This window comes from Falco cherrug, chromosome 12, assembly GCF_023634085.1.
Source record: "Falco cherrug isolate bFalChe1 chromosome 12, bFalChe1.pri, whole genome shotgun sequence".
Classification (NCBI taxonomy): Eukaryota; Metazoa; Chordata; class Aves; order Falconiformes; family Falconidae; genus Falco; species Falco cherrug.
In genome coordinates this window covers 22,930,418-22,950,625 of record NC_073708.1, presented here as the reverse complement: position 1 = coordinate 22,950,625, position 20,208 = coordinate 22,930,418, and the positions used below count along the sequence as shown (strand labels likewise).

At 42.6% G+C, this 20,208-nt stretch overlaps 1 protein-coding gene across 7 annotated transcripts in view; it reads right to left on the bottom strand.

The window, feature by feature from the left end:
* Window positions 1-20,208, bottom strand: part of PTPRF (protein tyrosine phosphatase receptor type F) — a 392,585-nt gene that overhangs the window by 289,113 nt on the left and 83,264 nt on the right. For 6 of the 7 annotated variants that reach the window (XM_055724616.1, XM_055724615.1, XM_055724619.1 and 3 more), the window contains exon 2: window positions 10,065-10,145. The exons of the other annotated variant lie outside the window; for it this stretch is intronic. The gene's annotated coding sequence lies outside the window, so the exon portion shown is untranslated. The remainder of the gene's footprint in view (window positions 1-10,064; window positions 10,146-20,208) is intronic. 7 annotated transcript variants of the gene reach the window in all.

Here is a 20,208-nt window from a genome sequence, read left to right as displayed (position 1 = left end):
GAGCAGGCAGCTCGGCCAGTTGCCCCTCCGCCAGGCCAGGAGCCCAGGAAGACCCTGCCCTCTCCCATGCTTGGAGGTAGCCAGAGTCAGCAGCCAGCAGAGGCTGGGGAAGAATGTGCCATGGCCAAGGCTCCCCAGGGACATCCAGAAGGGCGAGAGCTGCTGGACTGTCCATGGGAGTGACACACACCCCAAAGTGCGTGCACATGTTGGAAAACAGATTCAGAGACTCTCTCCTGTTTCTAAACAAGTATCACTGCTTTCTCACTTCACCACTCATGATTTGCTCTGCTCCAATTCAGCTTTTCAAAGGACAATGAAAATTCCTGACTTCCAAACAAAAAAGTTTAACAGATCTTCTGTGCTTCAAAGTAGGCAGTTAAACTACAAAGTCTTATTCATTCTCCATAGTCGCTGGCCACTGCCATCCCCGTAACAGCATGATACCCATCTTAACACATACAGACACCAATGCGTGTTAATCTAATCCACAGGTCCCTCTGCCCCTGGATAAAGGACCAACTTTAAACGTACACTGCTACCATAGTGACAAGAAGAGCTTCAGAGGAGCAATGGGAAGAACTGGTTTCTCCACCTGAAAGCACCCATAATTAGGAAGTGATGGATGTCGCTAGTAAAAGTGAGTGATGTTTTTCAGGAGCTCTCTCATCTGTAACTGCACTGTTTTCAGATAAAATAACCCTTTCTGTCAGGCAGTGTCAGGAATGTCTACAGCCCATCAGTCACTCTGCTATCCAGCAAAAAAGTATGATGTTCTTGTCATAACATCTGTAGCATCAGCCTTTCTTTGTGTACCTCATCAGTTAGGCTCTCCCAACACCAACAATTTGTGCTCCTCAAATAAACAAATAAAGTGAAACTTCCAAAAAAACTCAACCCAGTCACATGTGAAACAACTTCATTTAAACAAAATTCCTTTTACAACAGCATAAAATGGTATTTGCCATCTGGAGTTACTGACTTCAAGTAAAACTCAGACAAAAGCCCTGCTCGCCACTCCTGCATGCTGGCCAGCAAAGCAGAACCACCACAAGAAACAGCCTGGAAGAAAGTCAACAAGGTAAGCGGGATCATTCAAAACCTGGAGACCATGAAGTTTCAAATCGTAGCAACTTCATTTACAAGACTTTAACAAACATTAAACAAGGAGAACAAATATCTAACACAACTAACTGAGATTACACATATGGCCCAAAGTCCCTGTGGCACTGGGCAAGTGCCAGGAGAGACTGTCCCAAGAGGGAGGATGGGGCAGCTCCGTAACTACGTGCCCCTACAGACTGTCACAGCTATCATGGGAAATAACCCCTCGACTGCCGCACCTCTGAACAAGGTTGCCTTGTCAGCTTAATGGCACCAGTTCAAAACCAAACCAAAACAACAACAACAACAACAAAAAAACATCAGCATGATTAAGGAAATGGGGACAGATGAGCAAGACAGATCATTAGTGTTCAGGGATGCTTTATCCAGTCAGCCGTCAAGCAGCCTGTGTATGTTTTAAGTGATTAAATCAGACCTCAACCAAAGCCTTAGTGTTGATTTATCAATATTCTAACCCAGGAAAAAAAATGCAACAGACCACCACTCCGAAAAGGAACACAATCCCCTTCTAGATGTCACTTTACAAACTTGATGGAACTTGAGAGAGTTAACATTTCGTTACCTAAGAGCTGTTCTCAATCTTTAAACACAGCCAATGTAAATTAATATTTAACCACTGCATGTTAGTGATTGTGTATGACTATTACAAGCTCATACTTATTACTTTTGCAAAACACTAAAAAGAAATAGATGCTGAAGTCATTGATCACATGTTTTCTATTTATTGTGATGGGAAATAATCAGCTTCTCTGATTAGGTACATGTTTATTATATTACAAGGCAACAATCATCTTTGAGCACCCGATCTAAGCCATGTGCTTGATGCAAAGGTTTCTTAAAGGCTGTGAATTTAAACACCTGTATCCTAGAAAACAAAAAAATCCTGTTTCTAACAAAAGAAAATGCTGAAGCACTGAAGAAATTTCAACATTTGATTACAATGTTTCCTCTTGAAGCCTGATTGAGAAAACAAACATTTTTACGTTATTAAGAGACACTACTCAAAAGGAAGCAATCTTGGTAATACCTGGCCCTTCTGAACCACTGATCAACGTAACCTGGAGGAGCACTGACACTGACCTGAGAGACCTATCACTCAAAAATGTCATTCTCTTTAAATAAAAACAAAACCAAAAAAACCACCAAACCAAAAAAGGAGTATGGAAGTAGTTTATTTAACCTCAGAACAAAGCAGGTGGGAAGGGACCTCTGCAGGTCCCTAGTCCAAAGCCCTGCTCACAGCAGAGCTAACTCTGACGTCAGACCATGTTGTCCAGAGCCTTGCTCAGTTGACTTTTGAGTACCACCAAAGACAGAAGTGCCACAAGCTTTCTAGATCCTTGTTCCAGTGCTCTTCTACTCTGAAGCTGAACTTTTGGAACTTCCTTTGCTGCATCCTGCAGACTTAGCCTCTTTTCCCTTCCCTAGGCTCCCCCTAGAAGAGTCAGACACTGCCGTCATCCCAGCTGCCCACTCGAGGTGGGTGACTGCAGTCATCCCCCCCTCCCTGGGCTCAGGAAGCACTGCTCCTTGGGACCCTGCTTGCACGTCTCCTGCTCCAGTCCCCAGCCAGCCACAGTACTCTGCCTGATTCTCTCCAGGTTTTGGCACCTTTCTGAAGTCATCGATGCCTTTCTCATACTTGTGTTCGCCAGTGGGATCACAGTTACAGCTTTGCCACAAACTGGGAGAACCTCTTGTCCAACCCTTGGTCAAGACACCAACTGATCACTTGGTCTCCTCATCTACAGGCTGATCGGACCCAGCTCCAAAAACCTCCCTATCTCATCTGTCCTCCGGACCCCAGCCACACCTGGGGATGCCCTCAGCCAACCCATGCTCCGCAATGTACATCCTTGCAGCTGGACTAAGCTCCGCATTTAGGGCCTGAGCAGCACTGACCACGGCAGAACCATTACTTTTAATTACAGCCCTCTTAATACACTCCAGATGGAGGCTGTCCTCTCTGCAGCTCTTAGCTGGTGCATAGGTGGTGATCCAGCACATGTCTCAAAGTGCTCTTCCACAGCTGTGCAGCCTAGCCATGTCCTCATCATTCTGGATTTCCTTATTTCAGCTCATTAAGTTATACGCTGCAAATTTCCAAATGTTTTTTCAATCTACTGTAGCCATTTCATTCTGAATTATCCTTCACAATGCTTGAGCCTCTCTCAGTTTGGGCTTACTTGGAGATTTAATAAGTATTCCCTTGCCCACATCAGTAAAGAGAACAGCAAATAAAGCTCAGCCCAAGACAAACAGGGGTGTATTCACACAATACCTCATGCCACCCCCCTTCTTCTCTGGTTTTCACAGCAAGTTATAGGTAACTACTCTTCAAGCACTGTCTTTAAACAGTTATTTGTTTACTGTCTAATTAAATACATCTATTTCCCTATTCCACAGAAATGCCACAAGAGGTTATGTCAAAAGTTACTGAAGTCCAAGTAACATCACAGGTACCACTCCCCCCAGTCCTCATCATCATCATCATCTTATTCTCCAGATTCCTAGAAACTGATTAAAAATTTTGTTCCAATTCTCTAAGCACTGCAGTTAAAATAACTACTCTATAACTCCCTGGATCTCCCTTTTTCAAAGGCAGGTACTGCATTTGCCCTGTTCAGTCCTCCAGGACCTCTCTTGCTCTTCACAATTTCTAAAAGATAATTGTAAATGGTTCAAAGGTTGCCTGGCTAGTTGCTGATGTACCCTAGGGCAAATTTCATCAGGCTCTGAGTATTTGAATACACCTATCTTATCTGCTTTTTCTGATCTATCCTTTTCCTACTCTGCACTTTACTCATATCACCTTGTTTAAATTCATTTTAATTAATATGAAGACACACTCAAGCAATACAATAACTACATGAAACCCATTTAGTATTTTATCTTTCAGCTATAATGTTAGAGAAAAAAACCCCAAGCCCCAGACTTATTCATCTACCATGACTCTGGCTTTTTGGAGATGCAAAAGAGTATTTAAAATAAAACCAAACACAACAAATAATAATACCAAAAAAAAAAAACAAACCAAAAAACCCAAAACCAAAAACAGACAACATGCAGTAAAAAAAGAAAAAAAAGAAAAAAAGGAAACAAAAAGAAAAAACACCACCAAACCCAAGCCAGATTAAAGACTGTAATTGGCTTAAACCAACCCTCAGCTGAGATGTCTGAAGGGAAAGCATTAAGAAATGTCAATAAACTCCTTGTCTGCAAAGAAAGATTTAAAGAGAAATTTAACTGCATTATAGAAGGAACTCTTTCAGTGACTAAACCAGTCTGTTTTGGTTTGATACATTAAAAAAAACCCAACACTTCTCCAGCAGATAAAACATTTGATAATCAAATGCATGATTTCCTGTACACTGCCTCAGTTATCTGGCACTGATCACTGCCAGGGGTAGGGCACAGCATTAGGCTGACCACTGGTCCAAACCAGCACAGCAAGTCCCACTCCTCCATGAGCACAGACAGGTATCTTGAAGCACATTACAATTTTAATGCACCCACCTGTTCTAGCTATAATTTACCTTTCATCACCTGGAAATTACCATCCTTGTAGCTGAGACATGGCAACTTATTACAGGAACATAGCTAGCCTGCTTCTATGCAAAGCAAAACAGACAGCCTTGGATCATCCTCTGTGATTTCTATTTTGTTTTTCAGCAAAATGAACTAGACACAGTTGTGTGCTGTTACCACATCTCAGCTGAAGCACAGTAACTTCTTAAACTGCTCCATTTCCATCCTCAAAGACACATCAGTCTCTGCTCTGTGATCCCCTAGGCAGAAGATGCAATGTTAATGGAGATTCTGGCTGTCATTCTCAAAAGCAGTTAGTGATTTGAATGCCTCAATTTCTAGTGTACCCAACCTGAAACACTTTAAAAGGTCCAATTTTCAGGAAATGATGAACACTCAGAAACTGCCAGGTGGTGGTTCCCCCCCTCCCTCCCAGTGTTTAAATCCACAATCCATTTCACCTGATGCTTCTACCTAGAAAATCCTTTTGCAAAAATAAGACCCTAGTACCAGTCAAAAAGAAGAGGAAAAAACAGCTTTCTTTTGCTAGCTGTGATGAAAATGCAACAAATCCATACATTCTTCCAGTTACACAAAGCAGAGCACTCTACTCTTGAATATGGATCTGTGAGTATTTTCTTCCAGTGATGCCATGAAAACCTTCTGTCACAAAATACTATCATCAGCTTTCAGTGAAACCTGCTCTACTGGACAAAGCTCGATTTCCAGCGCTGTCGGGCCAAAAAAACCCACCCAGTATTTCAGCTCCCTGTACACTTGTACTCGCTCTTACTACAAATGCAGCCAACAGTAATCCCCATCTCACTGCCTGCCTCCTCTGAAAAACAGATCATAATTAGCAGAATCCTTGAAAATCATCCTTGAGTTAATGATGAATAGAAAGAAGGTACGAACAGAGAAAAAAAGCCAGACTTTTTCACTATCAGTGAAAATACTGATAGCCTCTGCTGCTGTTCCTTATTAGTGGAAAAATTCAGACTATTTTAGTCACAGGAGTTTGGTATCATGCAATTGTTCCATCGCAGCTCAGCAAACCTCATTATTTCAGGCCTCCAGAAATCCAGAGTTTTGCCTGTGAGGACGGTAGGATGGTGTGGCACGCTGCCCCCAGGAATGGCACAGCCATTTCTCACATGTGCTCATGCCTGGCACAGCCCCGGGAGCTGGCACAGGCACCAGGAACCCCAGCACAGCTACAACCGTGTGGGTTTTCATCTGCCATCCCACTGGGCTCCACTTCAAACCAGAAGACTAACCAATACTGGCGGGTTTCAGCCAAACCTATGCTGATAGTAGATAGAATGAAACTGAGTTAATTAGAATTAAATGTATCCTCAAAGGAGATCTCAGTCCTAAAACTTATGCACATTAACTTATGTAGCATGTATTTTTAATGAGTTCAGCACTTGTCTTGGGTTTAAAAAACACACACACAGGGTGGCAGCTATTCAAAGCTATTGCATCAGAGTGTAAGCAAGTGCTGACTCTGTGGGATGACAAAGTTACGCTGCCAGTTATGGTGATTCTACCTTTATTGCCTAACTCTTAGATAGCTAAATTAATTAAATAGGTTAAGTGACAAAACAAAAGCCACCTACCAATATACTGATTATATAATAGAAAAGGAAATGAAAAAGACCAGAGGGCTAAAGCTCATGTTTAATTTTGCAAAGATGGTTAAATCTTGTAACATCTCCAGCTTCTGCTGATGCTCTTTTCCATAAATACACTTTTGAGACCATCCCTGTAGACAGCTAAAGCACACCTTCAAAGCAGATGGGAATTTTACTAGTCCCAATTTGGACCTTTAAACTCCACCCTTCCCTCTCCACATGCATTCTCCAGCACACAACATACGAAACCAGGTAAATGGCCAGCAGTCATGCCCTTTGGGCTCCAATATATTAAAGCACTCCACTCATTCGTAAGATAAAACGACCTGTAAAGACTTTTTAAGTCAAAAAAAAAAAAAAAAAAATAGCCATACATAAAGAATGCTGAGCTACACCAATTAATTCAGCCAATGCCCTTTCAAGGCTGTCATTTAAATATAACCAGAAAATACTGTTCACCATATTACAGAGAAAAGTAACGGGTAACTTGCTGTTTTGCATTAAATATTAATATGTTCCAGCCACTGTGGCATTAACACACAGTCAAATCGCTTTGAATCACATAAGCTTTGTGCCAACATTTTGTAGGGCCATAACCTGTATTACAGAAAACACCCCTTAAATTAGAACATGGTATCACATTTTCCAAAATGCAAATAAATTAAAAAATAAGAACATTTCAAGAATTATAAGTGAACAATGTTGACCTGATAACAGCTGGTTTATATTTTAAAAGTCAGAATGAAGAAAACCATGCAGAAGTCTCAGTTTACACCATGAATCCGGTGTCCAACTTTCAGTGATAACATCGCATGTATAAAAATCCCCCAAACCATAATCACATAGATATATAGTATTTCCCTTAGCCAAGTTGAAACAGAAAATCCTAGGTTTGGGTTTTTTAATCTTTTCAAGCAGTCTTCACTTCAATAAATTTATTAACTTCAGGGCTGTAACATTCAAATGGAAACTTTAGGTATTTTTCTGTATCCCTGAAGAGCAACCATACAACACTTTTAGTTTAAATAAATGTCAAAAGACTGCTCAGGATGCACAGCAGTCTCCAAACTCCTGAAAACTTAATCTGTATTCTGCTAATCTAGGTTACAGTTTATCTTCAGGGGTTCTCCTGTAACATCATTCCTTGATGCTTTAGATTCAGCCTGACATGACTGAAAAGGCTTCCTTTTCTTTCTTCCCCCATTCATCTCAACAGCAAAAGTGCACTTTTTTTTTTTTCTAGGTTCCCCTGCCCCCTCCCTCCCAGATCAGATGGACTTTATTAAGGACATTGTTTTAAAAGAAAACTCTGCAGATAAATAATGACCTAGATCAGGGAGATTCTGTCCAATTTATATTCAAAAACATTGATTCACTCTTAAGAGATGTTATTGCACGCCACTCAAACTGTACTTTCACCCCACATTTTGTATGGACTGAGGCTGTCATCTTTTATTTCCTAAAACCTGAGTTTCCATTAAGAACACTAAAAGAAATTCTCAGGGTCAGCTAGAAGCATATATAACTGTGCATACCAGAAAAGTAGTACTATAAAACTAAGAATCCCTCAAGGACCACTGTTTTGCTGAGGAGCAGCATGACCAAGCTGCCGGCTCAGCTCTCATGTAATGTTGTCACTGCTCTTGGTTCAGTTTCATCATCACATAGCATCCCCTCAGGAAGCAGCCATCTCCAACCTAGAACTGCTCTAAGATGCTTCCAAACGCAATATAAAACGACATGCAGATGATTAGCTAAGAAATGTCATCCTAAAGATGACAGAGACTCTCCTGCAGTTCAGACACTGTCCAGGTTTGCATCTCACAGTTACCCCATCACTAGGATGCGCTCAGCCCTGCTGCCCATTGCCAGCCTGGTTTCACACTGATGACTGCATGGGCCAGGTGAGCCTGCAAGGGGTGGGGGAGTTGGTGGGGAGCAGGGGATCTGACCTGGCAGTACGTCTGAGTACTCTGCACCCCTTCATCTCTCCTCTCCTAATCTGTGCAATAAGGGGATGCAGACTTCAAACTCTGCTCTTCAGTGGGCACAGCAGCCCAGAGCCTTTCTGCTCACGCTCCCGTGTATATCTATATACAATCTTGCCAACCCTGGGCTCACCTTTGAGGAAAGCCAAGCTGGCAACATGCCACACCAAGATATTCTCCTCTGCCCTGCTGTTTCTGTGAAACACAAGGTTTCTGAAATCAGCCCTCCCATTTGTGCAGTCTTTGCATAACCTCCCAGATGTTGCACCCCAAAATCTAAGCACCACATCCTACTGCACCTGCCATCACCCAACCCAACACCACCCGTGCCCAGCAGGACCTATGCCAAAAGGCCTTGAGCCCAAAAGCTCACTAGCAGGCTTTTCTCCACTCCCCAGGACCACACCAGCAGTACTTTCAAACACACACACAAAAAGACATACTGATTGTAAGTGCTTTCATCTCCACTTAAGCAACACCACCAGTTCCTGGTTTTAGAAAAATTTTGTTTGTTTGAAGCATCAGCATTGTAGCTAATGAGTTTTTGCTTCCCTTCTACACTCCACAAATAGCGGGCTGAGTAATGCATAGCCTAATTGACTGTTAAGGTCACTGACCAGCTCTTTAATCTTATTTAGCTCACTTTGAGACAGTTTGTGAGTCATTAGGGCTTTATTCTTGGGGATGCAAATTCATATAATATACATTAATAAAGAACATAAATGTAATCCAATGCATGTATTTTACAGATTGTGAAATTAAAGAAATGGCATTAAAAATTTCTTTGCAATGTTATCATTTAGATAATGTCATTTATTCTAATATACAATAAAAATATTTAATTGTCAGAGTCTGCTGGTGTCTTCATAATTTATAATATTGATATAGCTCTAAAAAAATTCCTTAAGTAGTAAAAGTCACGCTAAATACCAACTTGAAGGAAGAAAAGGGCTCGAGGGAGACCTATCTTAAAAATTTCTTATTTGAAGGGGGAGGGGAAGAATGAGACACTTTTCAAGCTGTTATTCAAGATACTTGATTTTATGATGTAAACTGTAATTTAGTGCATGCACATATGTCAGGAACTTTGCAATACTTTTGAAAGGGATCAGCATCACTAATCAGGCACCGAAATACAGTTTCTGGGAGAATCTGGGTGCTCTAAGCTGAACATTTTAGCTGGCTTGGAAAGATCTTTGAAAAATAAAGTTAAACAATAATTATACGTAAGTGTGCTTGAGAAACTTTACACCTGTCTTGACATGAATCAGATCTTTGCATGGATGATGAAATTCCTGGCATTGCTTTAGGTGATTGGGACAGCATTAGCTTAGGCAGGGTAAGAATTCAACAGCCACAAGCCTAGACAGGTAGGATAAAGGAGTTACTGACTCAAAAAAGCATGACTGCTTATCTGTGGAAGTCTAAACATGTTAATCATTTAACATAAACAGATCTGCTGGTATTTTTAGAAAGGTATTTCAACTCCTAAGTAACAATGTTAAAAAAGAGACACCAGTAACTCTAATCATATTTTCCACAGGTCCTCATAGTCCCTTGCAGACTGTTTCTACTAAAAGTCAAGACTGGGGCAAGGGGCAGAGAAGCAAAAAAAAAAAGGAAGCAAAAAAAAGAAGCAAAATAGCCAAAGACAGGTAGCTGGGTTTGGGATTAGGACAATAAGGATGTTGCCTGCAACAGTGTTGGCTATGCTACAGACTCCTGCACCCTTCCTCTCCCTGTGCCTCAGCTCCCCATCTGTAAAACAAAGGTGGTAAGGTTTCCCTACCTCACAGGAACGTTCTCAGAATAAATCCATAGATGCCTGGTAGACACTGAGACACCACTGTGACAGAGGCCATAAAAATACCTATGGGGAGGGAAAAAAAACCAACCATAAACATAAGTGTCATAAGTGACCATAACAGCAGAGACATTCACAGATTAAATGTAAAGCAAAGTTTAAAACTTCACTTAACGACACGAATTCTCCACCCCGAGGAAGAAGCGGTTCAGTTCAGCACATAGTCCAATTCAGATACTTTTAAAACTGTGACAGCCAGGGACAGTTTCCCCTTTCCTCCTTGGACACGACACGGTCATGATAACCCAGCACCACATCCAGACAGGAAAGTTGTTTCCTTTACACATCGCCAGCTCACGCCCTCCATCACAGGTCTCACATCCAAGAAGCCTCATCACAGCAACGAACCCCAACGCACTGACAATGCTCCCCCTTAGTCTCCGTACCCAGCGCTTACTGCGGAACTGAGCTCCTCCAATAGTTAAAAAAAACTTCTAATTTTCAGCCTAACATTTACTCTTGGAACAGCTTTTATCCATTTGTTTTCATGCCAACGTTGATCCAGCAGCTTAAACAGCTTTTCCCTATCCCTGAAGTTTATTTCCCTGACAATAAAAATGAATTACACCACCTCCCTGTCAGGACTCATTTTACCACCCAAACCAAGCACATTCTTGGAGTCTGGTCTCAGATGACTCCCCATCCTTAGGATTACCTACCTCCTCTGTTACCCCACTTCACCACCTTCTGCCCAGCGCCATCCCTGCGGCTCACTCTCACCTTGTGGCTGTGCAAAGTGCAGATGTGTTTCTCCAGCATTTCCAGCTGGTAACCCCCTCCATTCTACCAGCTCAGAGCAGAAGTTTCTTTCTCCTAGTGCCTCCCCTAAGGTCATGACCCTGCATGCTATCACCATGGAGATACATCCCATTTCCATTGCTCCAGGTCTCAAGCTCTTTCCGAAAGATATCCCGACCCTTCACTGTCCTGACCACGTCTCCCACCTGTCCAACCTGCAGCACTTTGACCCCTCAGGAGACTGCTCCAAGGTGCCAGGGACATTATGGGAAACACAGTCTCCCCAAAAACATACCTCCTCTCTTCAGTGTCAGCTCGGCTTAACAACTGATGGCTTGAGCTCAATTACACCATTCTTTAACATGAGCCAAATGACTACAGCCCTCAGAAGGATAAGCAATTCAAAATTATGCAAATGCATAGAATGTGTTATTTAGTCTTTATCGTTTACAAAGTACTCATTTCATAAACAATTTCAGCACTCTTTCAGAGAGACTGACAGTGCCCTGACATCCAGGTCTCTGATGGTTGCTGCATCGTGCACCAACCACATCCTTGGTGGGAGCAGGGACCAACGCGGCTGTTTTGCTCCAGCTCTGCGGTGGGACACAGGGCTGAGACAGCCTGCCTGCCCGCTGCCCCACACACTCACAGATACTTCCACCCATCCTCTTACACATACACCCCTCGGAGACCCTCTCTCATCCCCTCACACCCTGAGCTGACCAGGACAACCAAAATCCCCTCGCTTTTCCTCCATTTCTGGGGAGAGAGAAAGTTCCCTTTCCCCTGGTGCAGGGAGCAGAGCCCGCTTGGGAGCCGGTCGGACAAGCGCTGGAGCTGGTAGGAAGGGGACAGCCAGCTTATCCCTTCTACTGGCACTATGCCACCAGCCAGACTGGGACCTATTGGAAACCTCAGCCCAGGGAACCAGATTACACTCACCTTTCCAAGGACTCACATCCATTTAAAACTGTGCTCCAATAACCTTCAGAAACAAATATATTATGCAATTTTATGTTATACAGCATTGACTTCAATGACTCTATAGCTGTGCTTACTCTACTATATTTACTTCTGGCACATGCTGGCAGCGTTTGCTACAGTCATTCCGAGGATGTTCCTGTTTTAAACCCAGAGGTCTTACCCTGCCAATATCTATGCACAAAGCTCCCCAGTATGTTTTTCAAAACTCTGACCATGTTGTCCGTCTTTCTTCTGTCCCTACAAGATCCCTTGTCCACAACATGGCGTTAAGATTTTTCCCCTCTCATACAAGGTCCCGATTTTCCACCTCAGCATCTCTCCCTCAGTGTCAGGTCACCGGCTCCCACCTTCAGCTGTCCCACACTGTCAGTCTCCATCCCTCAGGTCAGAACTTTAGAGAAGCACCCTGGCACTTCCTGCCAGGCTCCCTGGGATTTGAGGGAAGTCCTCTTTCGGGCATGCACACATCCACCTTGATGCCCACAACCAAGACTAGCATACTAAATGAACAGAAGACAGATTATGCAGGTCTGCTTTCTCCTTTCCCCCAGGACTAACACAATGAGCATTTCGGTACTGCCTCTTTTCACTCTCTTCATCAGCTAGTCTTTGTTGCAAGAATGGCAATCACATCTGAGTGGAATCCATCCAGCAGTAAGTTGTTTGTTAAATCCCAGGATGTGTATACAGAAAAGGGTACTTAAGCTACTTAAATGGCAACCTTTTATTAAATGCATAAAAATGCTTGAAATTTCTGTAAGCCAACAATTTACATTAATATCCTTCCTTAAAAGTATCAGTCTCTGCTAATAATTGTTATATCACTTTTTATGCATTTCTTTTTAATATCTTTGGAAACCCTATGGAATTTCCTACAGTTCTAACATACATAGTTGCAGTCATCCATGGTACACATGCACGTATTTCATTAAAAACAATTTCTCCCCAAACTGTAAGTAGATTTTTTCATTTGCATAGTAGGGGCAGTTCAAGTCAACTGTTCTCAGTTAGTAGTACTACTGCTAGAAAAGGAAGAAGGGGAAACACACCACCGATAAAAATAAAAATTCTACACTAGATATGTTAAGACAGGACAGAAAGCAAAGTATTTTAAGATGAGGTTAGAAAATACTCTATCAGTCATACCAAGCACTGTTTAATATGCAATTTAAGACCCCTGGAAACCCCTGCCAAAACAGGACCTGTGCATGCTGAAGCAACTGCTTACACTCTGAATCAATTTGCATCTGTTTGTCTGAGACGTATATTTAAAATTTTACACTGATTCAGTTTTGGATGTCCTAGCCAACTTTATAAAACAGATGTTCTGCTTATACAGGGAGAGGGCATATAAACACTAGGTGTTTGCTGTTGAGGATTAAACATTAACAAAAAAATTTAATCAGCAGTGACAAAAGTGGTAATGGCAGTTCACTGGAGATAACCTCCTCCATGAAGCACACTGCAGACTCCAGGCTAATTTAGGTTGTTAGAAGCCTATAAAGTGACTAAAGAGAGACCGTACACCAACAGGATCGCTGCACACTAAATTACACACAGCTTCCCCCCTCCCCCAAGTTAAACTCAGGGCTAGCAAAAGCAGTGGAGAGGCTGCCTAGAGCTTCCCTGTTGCGCACAGCGATTACGACAGTGCACATCTCCCTGCAGCACCCTGGAGCAAGAGCTCAGCACCTACAGCTGCACCTGGGCACCTCTGCAACCAAAGGCACGAGTGCTGCCACCACCACGGACTTTGCCAGTTTCCATGCGTCAAGCCCAGAAGAGTATTTTCCGGAACTCTTCAGGGCTGCTTTTCCATCTACATGACAGTGTTTACTGAACAAGCAATACCAGTAGCCACGAGCATTTCTTGCAGCACTGACAACAGCAAGGAATTCCTCTTCTCTTGGTAAGCTCCCATGCTGGCTGACACAGCAAGAGCACTGCGAGAGGCCAAGAAAAGCTGCAACTTATCACAAGAAAATGGCAAATTGTGAAAATCTTGTATCGCAAGGTTAGCTGCCTAGGCACAGCTCTAATAGAGCTCCATAAATACCTCAGTCTAACACTGACAGAGGTTAAAAACCTATTATCTTTCCCAAATGACAGTGCGAACATATGTTCAATCGAACACCCCGCCCCACCAAGCTACAAAGTAGATTCTGCTCTTACAATTCCACAAATACAAACCACAGGGAGCATTTTAAATGAAAGCATTATGAAGATTACATTAGGCAAGTTTGATCTACTGTAAAACACTCACACACAACATTAAGAGGGAGAACAACCTTTAACACCTGATTTCTCTTCAAACATAGCAGAGGGAGAACAACCTTTAACACCTGCTTTCTCTTCAAACATAGCATTATCTCTGTGCATGGCTTGGCTTTTATTGGGATGAAATCTCAAGCTAAATAGCATGGCTTACTCCACTAGCAAGGAATACTTTATAAAATACTTGGGACCTAGTGCCCCACTAATACCAAACTGGTGAGAATATTCTTCTAAAAGGGTATACTCTGCTGAGCTGCTCGGCTGGCTGCTGCCCCGCAGCACAGCTCCGCGCAGCAGAGAAGGTTTTCACCCCGGTGTGAAATGCTGTGACACAAGAGGAGATGCGGCAGCTGGAAAAGGACTGCGCAATCCCAGCAGTGTTGAAAGTCACCACATAAATATTCACAAGCAGACTGATTTGTTTTCTTACCAATGGCACATTCTTATTCACAAATATTAATTAGTTTCTAAATACCACCTGTTACTCAGCCCTCCCCTCCACTGTGTGCCATGGGCTCCCTGTCTGCGGAGGCTTGCAGCCCCTTCGTGCCGCTCAGAGATTTAATGATGTTTCAACTTCTACAGCTCACTCAGCTACTGGGAGGAGAGGCAGGGAATAATTACTTACTTATGTCTTTCTCTGCTGACCCCTCTGGAGGATGAAACAAGCAGCTTTAATGGCTTCTGAAGGGAGCCTGGTCCAGCCTGTCTCAGGTGGGAAGGATGACGACTGCACTAGTAGGTCTTTGGAGTGGAGAACAGTTTTAAAGATCTGAACTTCAAAGATCTCAATGAGGGGAGAGTTCAAGCTCAAACACTCTCCCCACTGGAGGGAGAAAAGCTTCTAATGCAATCCCTCGCACTTCTAGCGATCGCTCACGCTTTCGACAGAGCTGAGGCACCAGGAATTGCCCGTCACATCCTACATTATAAATCTCAGCCTGCCAGGAGGAAAGCTGTTACAAACCTCAGCAATTTTCTTGGGATTTCTTTAGATCACTTCCTCAAAGGATCTCTCGGAAGGTAAGAGGTACAGGTGTAGGCAGACAGCCAACACAGGATTCCTCCTTCCCACTAGCAACGGTGAACGTGTTCTCTCCTCCAAATTATATGCATCACCCATAAGAAAGCTGGGCAGAGTACTGAAGAAACTGGGCAGTGCAATGAGAAAATGCACAAGTTCCTAACACACTTAAGGTTGAAGAAGTCACGCAGATGAATAAGTACTGTCTTGGTCTCTCTACGAACCCTAGATGTAAGATTGCTCAGAAACACACTCATCCTGCTCACTGTCAAGCAGAGATGACTAGGGAGGATGAGCTTATACTGGTGAATTCAAATACAAACAAAAAAAAGGAACAGGACTAACTCCTTGAGCCCAGGCTCCTACGTAGACCCATTAGAAGAGATGAACCTGAAGCACCCTCCTCACCGATGGCAGCCAAAAGACTCAAGCTCCCGAACGCAGCGCTTGGCATTTTCATCATCTTAGGAAGCAGTGCTGCCTTTTCAGTGCAGATGCAGCACGAAGGTTATTATCCCACAGCTGACAGACTTGATACCAAGGCACCACAGACATCAGTTTGTACGCTTCCCAGGGAGGAGACACATTCAACACACCTTTCTACATCATCAGATTTTTCTTACCAGGTGTGCAGCACGATTTCACTGGTACAGTCCAATCAGGTTACTTCTTAACATATTTTTTTTAAGGTCTTAGGCACCATGCCATCAGCTCTACAGAAGAGCTATAGAGTAGAACAAGTAATAAATAACAGATTTAATGTGACAAATCAGAGTAGTTTTTGCTGGAAAGCATATCTACAGCACAATTTAACCTTGTCTTTGTTAAATAAGGGAGAGCTGCAGCCAGGGCTCGCCATCCTAAAACTCCTAATAGAAAAAAAATCTCTGCAATAGTCCCTGCAGACAGCAATAACCCAGGACTATCAGGATTTTCTGAGAGTTTGGTTAGCCTCACGTTCAAGTCCTTAAGATTATAAAACTCACAAGTGGAAGGGCAAGAAACATGCAAGAATGTCTGAAGTCATTTACTCAGTGACTAACAAACATGGTGCTGAATTTCTTAGGGACTTGAATAGCTGAAGCTGAAGTTAAGCTTCACTAGAGCTATATTTAGCTCTGCACAAATACAAACTAGGAAACACTTTCTTCCCAGTTACTAATGCAGTGTGACAGGACACAATTATTTGCTCAATGTCTAATGTTACCTTTGGTGAACATCTGGCTTGCAGAAATTGTATATTGCATAATAATGAACCAAGCTGATATTCTGCAAATCGGTGAGAAAACTCATTTAAGAAGATGAAGAAACATTTGATTTGCACACGTTTGAGCTACACTGGTCTTAGCTACACACTAGAGTTAGCGTTGAGGCTTCTTTGCTTTGATACTAAACTACAAAGTGGGTTTGTTTTCCAAATCATACATTAATTTATTCAAGAACTCTGTGGATATCTAAAGAATATCATGGCTTCTCCAAAGTGTAAAACAGAGCTGGGCAGAAGGACAGAACAATTTAAAAAAAAAAAAAAATATCCATCTTTTATGATTTCAAGAGCCAGTTTATCTCTATGGAAAATGCAGTTCTGGGTCACAAGGGAGCTCTCAGCTCAGCAATCACTTCAGACTTCAATGTCTACAAAACACAAAAGACAACAAAATGCATTATTCAAATGAAGGGCCAGTTAGGCTGCGGAGAACCAAGCCACGATTGTGTAGAGGAATCCCACATGCTTCAGAAGTGCTCTAAAGGGCTGTACTTGAAAAATCCTAGGCATGTGACCGAGAAGAAACCCTGCTCCTGCCTACTGCAGCAAGAATGCCAACTGACAGGCTTGGAGTTTCCAAGCCACCTAACACAGCAATCTTACACACTTAGGAAGTTAGAATGCATAAAACACTGTGGCAGAAACAACATGTCCTTTCTTTTGGCACTGCTGGGTAAATATTTGCCAGGCCCTTTACAGCACTGAGTCATATGAGCATTTCTAGAGCTGGAGGAGTTGGCATTTTGTGCTTGCCTTAAGTGATTAGGACCCAGTATAACCAGAGATGCACTAAGTATCTGTGTCCTGATGTGCTGGTGACCTTTCCAGTTGCAGATCCCGTTGAGATGGAAGGCAGATGAGCATTTGGCACCATCTGAAAGACTACCAACGGCCCAAGACTATTTTTTTTTTTCTTTTTTTAGCCAAAGGAGAACTACTAAAATAAAACCATCTTTGCCTAACCTTCCACAACTTTCTTCTGGGGGAAAAAAAAAGGAAAGGAGCTGACAGACGTTTGGTTTCTTGGTAGTGTTTCATAAAAGATTATCAGTTATTTTGGCAGTAGCATCTCGGCAGCAGTATGAATGTGGGAACGTGAGTTCTGGGCACAAAGCAAATAAACCTCTAGCCATAAACCAAAACATTTCTTAAGACACTCAAATTCTGCACAATCTCACTTACTACAGCACCAAGCATGACTAATTTTGATGAACAGGTTACAAGGATTTCCAGGGAGAAATGACACCTCCACTACTCCCACCTGTATAAAATCTAGGAACACTATTTATATGCTTTATCTTCTTTGACGATCCTGTAGCAAGGAGAAAAATTCACGCCCCAAACGCCTATAAGGTCAAGCGTATCAAAAATTCTCAGAGATGCAAACTGAAGATGCCTGCTTAAGCATATCCTTGCACCCGACTAGGATATTCAGTAGGCATAGTATTTTGTCTGGAGGAACTCAAGATTTGACCACGAATTTTACTTCTGAAGCCCATAAAGTCCCCGTGTTTCACTTGGTACATTTTACTATAACAAGGTAATTCCTACATTGCTTTCTATATCAATCAGCAAAACCAGTGCTGAAGTCAAAGACCGTATCTTGTCTACGCTGCTGGGGGGAGAGGTGCTAAATTTTTTCAGATCTATCCAACTAACATTCTACCATTACATCCAAGCACAGCTGAACATCTCACCCCCATTCCCAGTACTGTCCGAGGAGCAGGAACAATCACAAACCCCACATACCACAGGGGCAGGGGTACACGTCAGTAACATAGTTCTTGCTGATTACCAAAGGGCAGCAGCCACGTCACCTTGTTCAGAGCTGCACCAGATTAAAGGCTTTTTTTCCTCTATTTCAGCAGTACCGACACAGCCGGATCGGTAGGCCAACACAGGCACGAGCTTGATAAAGCACGATGCGGCTGAAACTTTTTCATGCAGCTGATGCAATCAGTGTTACCTTCTCACTACTTTTGTGTTATTCCTGTACACACAACACTACAGCAATGCTATCTGTGGCTAAACAGGAATAGCCTCTGTCAAACTTTGCTGGAGAGACCAAACTGGACTTTCAGCAGTCAGGCACACGCAGGCCACATTCGCCTTCTAGTTACCTAGAATCTTTTATTAAGTTATTACATGACTTCATACTTCTTCTTGGCTGTTCTCTCAGAAGAGAGGACATAAAGCATAACAAGGCTCCAGCTTGGAACAAGATGAACAATTTCCCTGGAACAGACTCATTTTCACTAGAAATCTCACTTCCCACCTTCTCCCACTCCGCCCCAAGGACTCATCCACTCACCCTCTTCATCACATTAAAATAATCAAGAGGAAAAGCTGGAACCTCCTTTCCAATACAGGCTGCCACACAGCACCTCCTCTCCACTCTCAAAAAGTACTGAGCTTTAGAACAAATGAATAATGTGAATGGAGTCTCCAAGAACTTAACACAGATTTATGGAATGAGGAGGCAAGGATGACAGGCATACAAATTACCATTAGCTACTGAGTAACCAAAAGGATAAAGACACATTTTAGGACTTAAGAGTGGCTAATTATTAGGAACTGGGATTAGAGTTATTCTTTTTAAGAAACTAACTACTACTACACATCAGCCTACTGTGCCTTTCCTTGCACATAAGAGTATCCGGCACTAAATCGGATGGTTGAGCAACAGCTCTTGTCTCATCCAAAACACCCATTCCCTCAACAGCCGCCCCAACCTTGGAGTCTGCCAAGGGTAAACCAGAAGAAGTATTTTGTTCTGTACACACTATCTCAGAATCCCAGCTCTCCACATCCTGCTGGCCAAGAAAAACCTGTGCCGATACTCAACTAGCCTGGAAAAAAGGAGAACACAGTTTTACTGCTGTTTTGTTCAGGATGAGCTAGAAAGGACCACTCTCCAAGTGCTGCTCAGTGGTTCCCCACCTCCTCTTTTGCAAGGTTTTAACTCCACATCAAGCAGACTCCTGTACACAACTGACTTTAAGGCAGTCTAGAGGACTTTAAAGTTTCTTAGCACAAGAGACCAGACTGGTAACTTGGCAACACCAGAAGAGCAGAACACCTCTAGCACATGGGTACAGAAGAGAATCTGAGATGCTAAAACATCCAAACTACACTACTACATGAACTTGCAGGAGTGCCACTGGTGTGACAGCATGAAGTCAGGACTAGGGCTGTTCTTTCAGGATTAGTGGCTCCCAGCCTTCTTTGGTTGCCCAATGGCTTACTCCACAGGACAGTAAATTCTGACTGTAACGGAAAAGAATACTTTCCTGTTACAAAAACAAATGTTACAAAATTAATGCAAAAATATACAATGGAAAGGTTTGTTTCTTTTTAATCCACTGCAATTTGTTGCATCAGACTATCACAACAGGATAATCTTTAAGTAGCTAGCGTTAATGTCTTGCTACAGCATAAATCCAAGAAAAGCAATAAACAGCAGGAAAAAAATTTCAGAGGAACTATTAGATCAAGTTCACATTAGTATTGCCTGAAACGTATCCTCCTTTGCACTGAAGAGCTGATGCCTCTCTACAAGGGTTTTGACACAAAGCCCAAAGACCCATAAGAATGCATTAACATCGGAGAATTAGCGGCAACATCCAAACCAGTAAACAACTACCACCACCAAACCCTCTTTGTAAATATAATGAAGCTTTCTTAACACCTTTGCAACACACACAACTTTTTTCTTTCCCCCTTCTTTAAAAGGGTAACAAAAAATTGAAATAAAATGGCAGCAGTGTACATGACCCTAA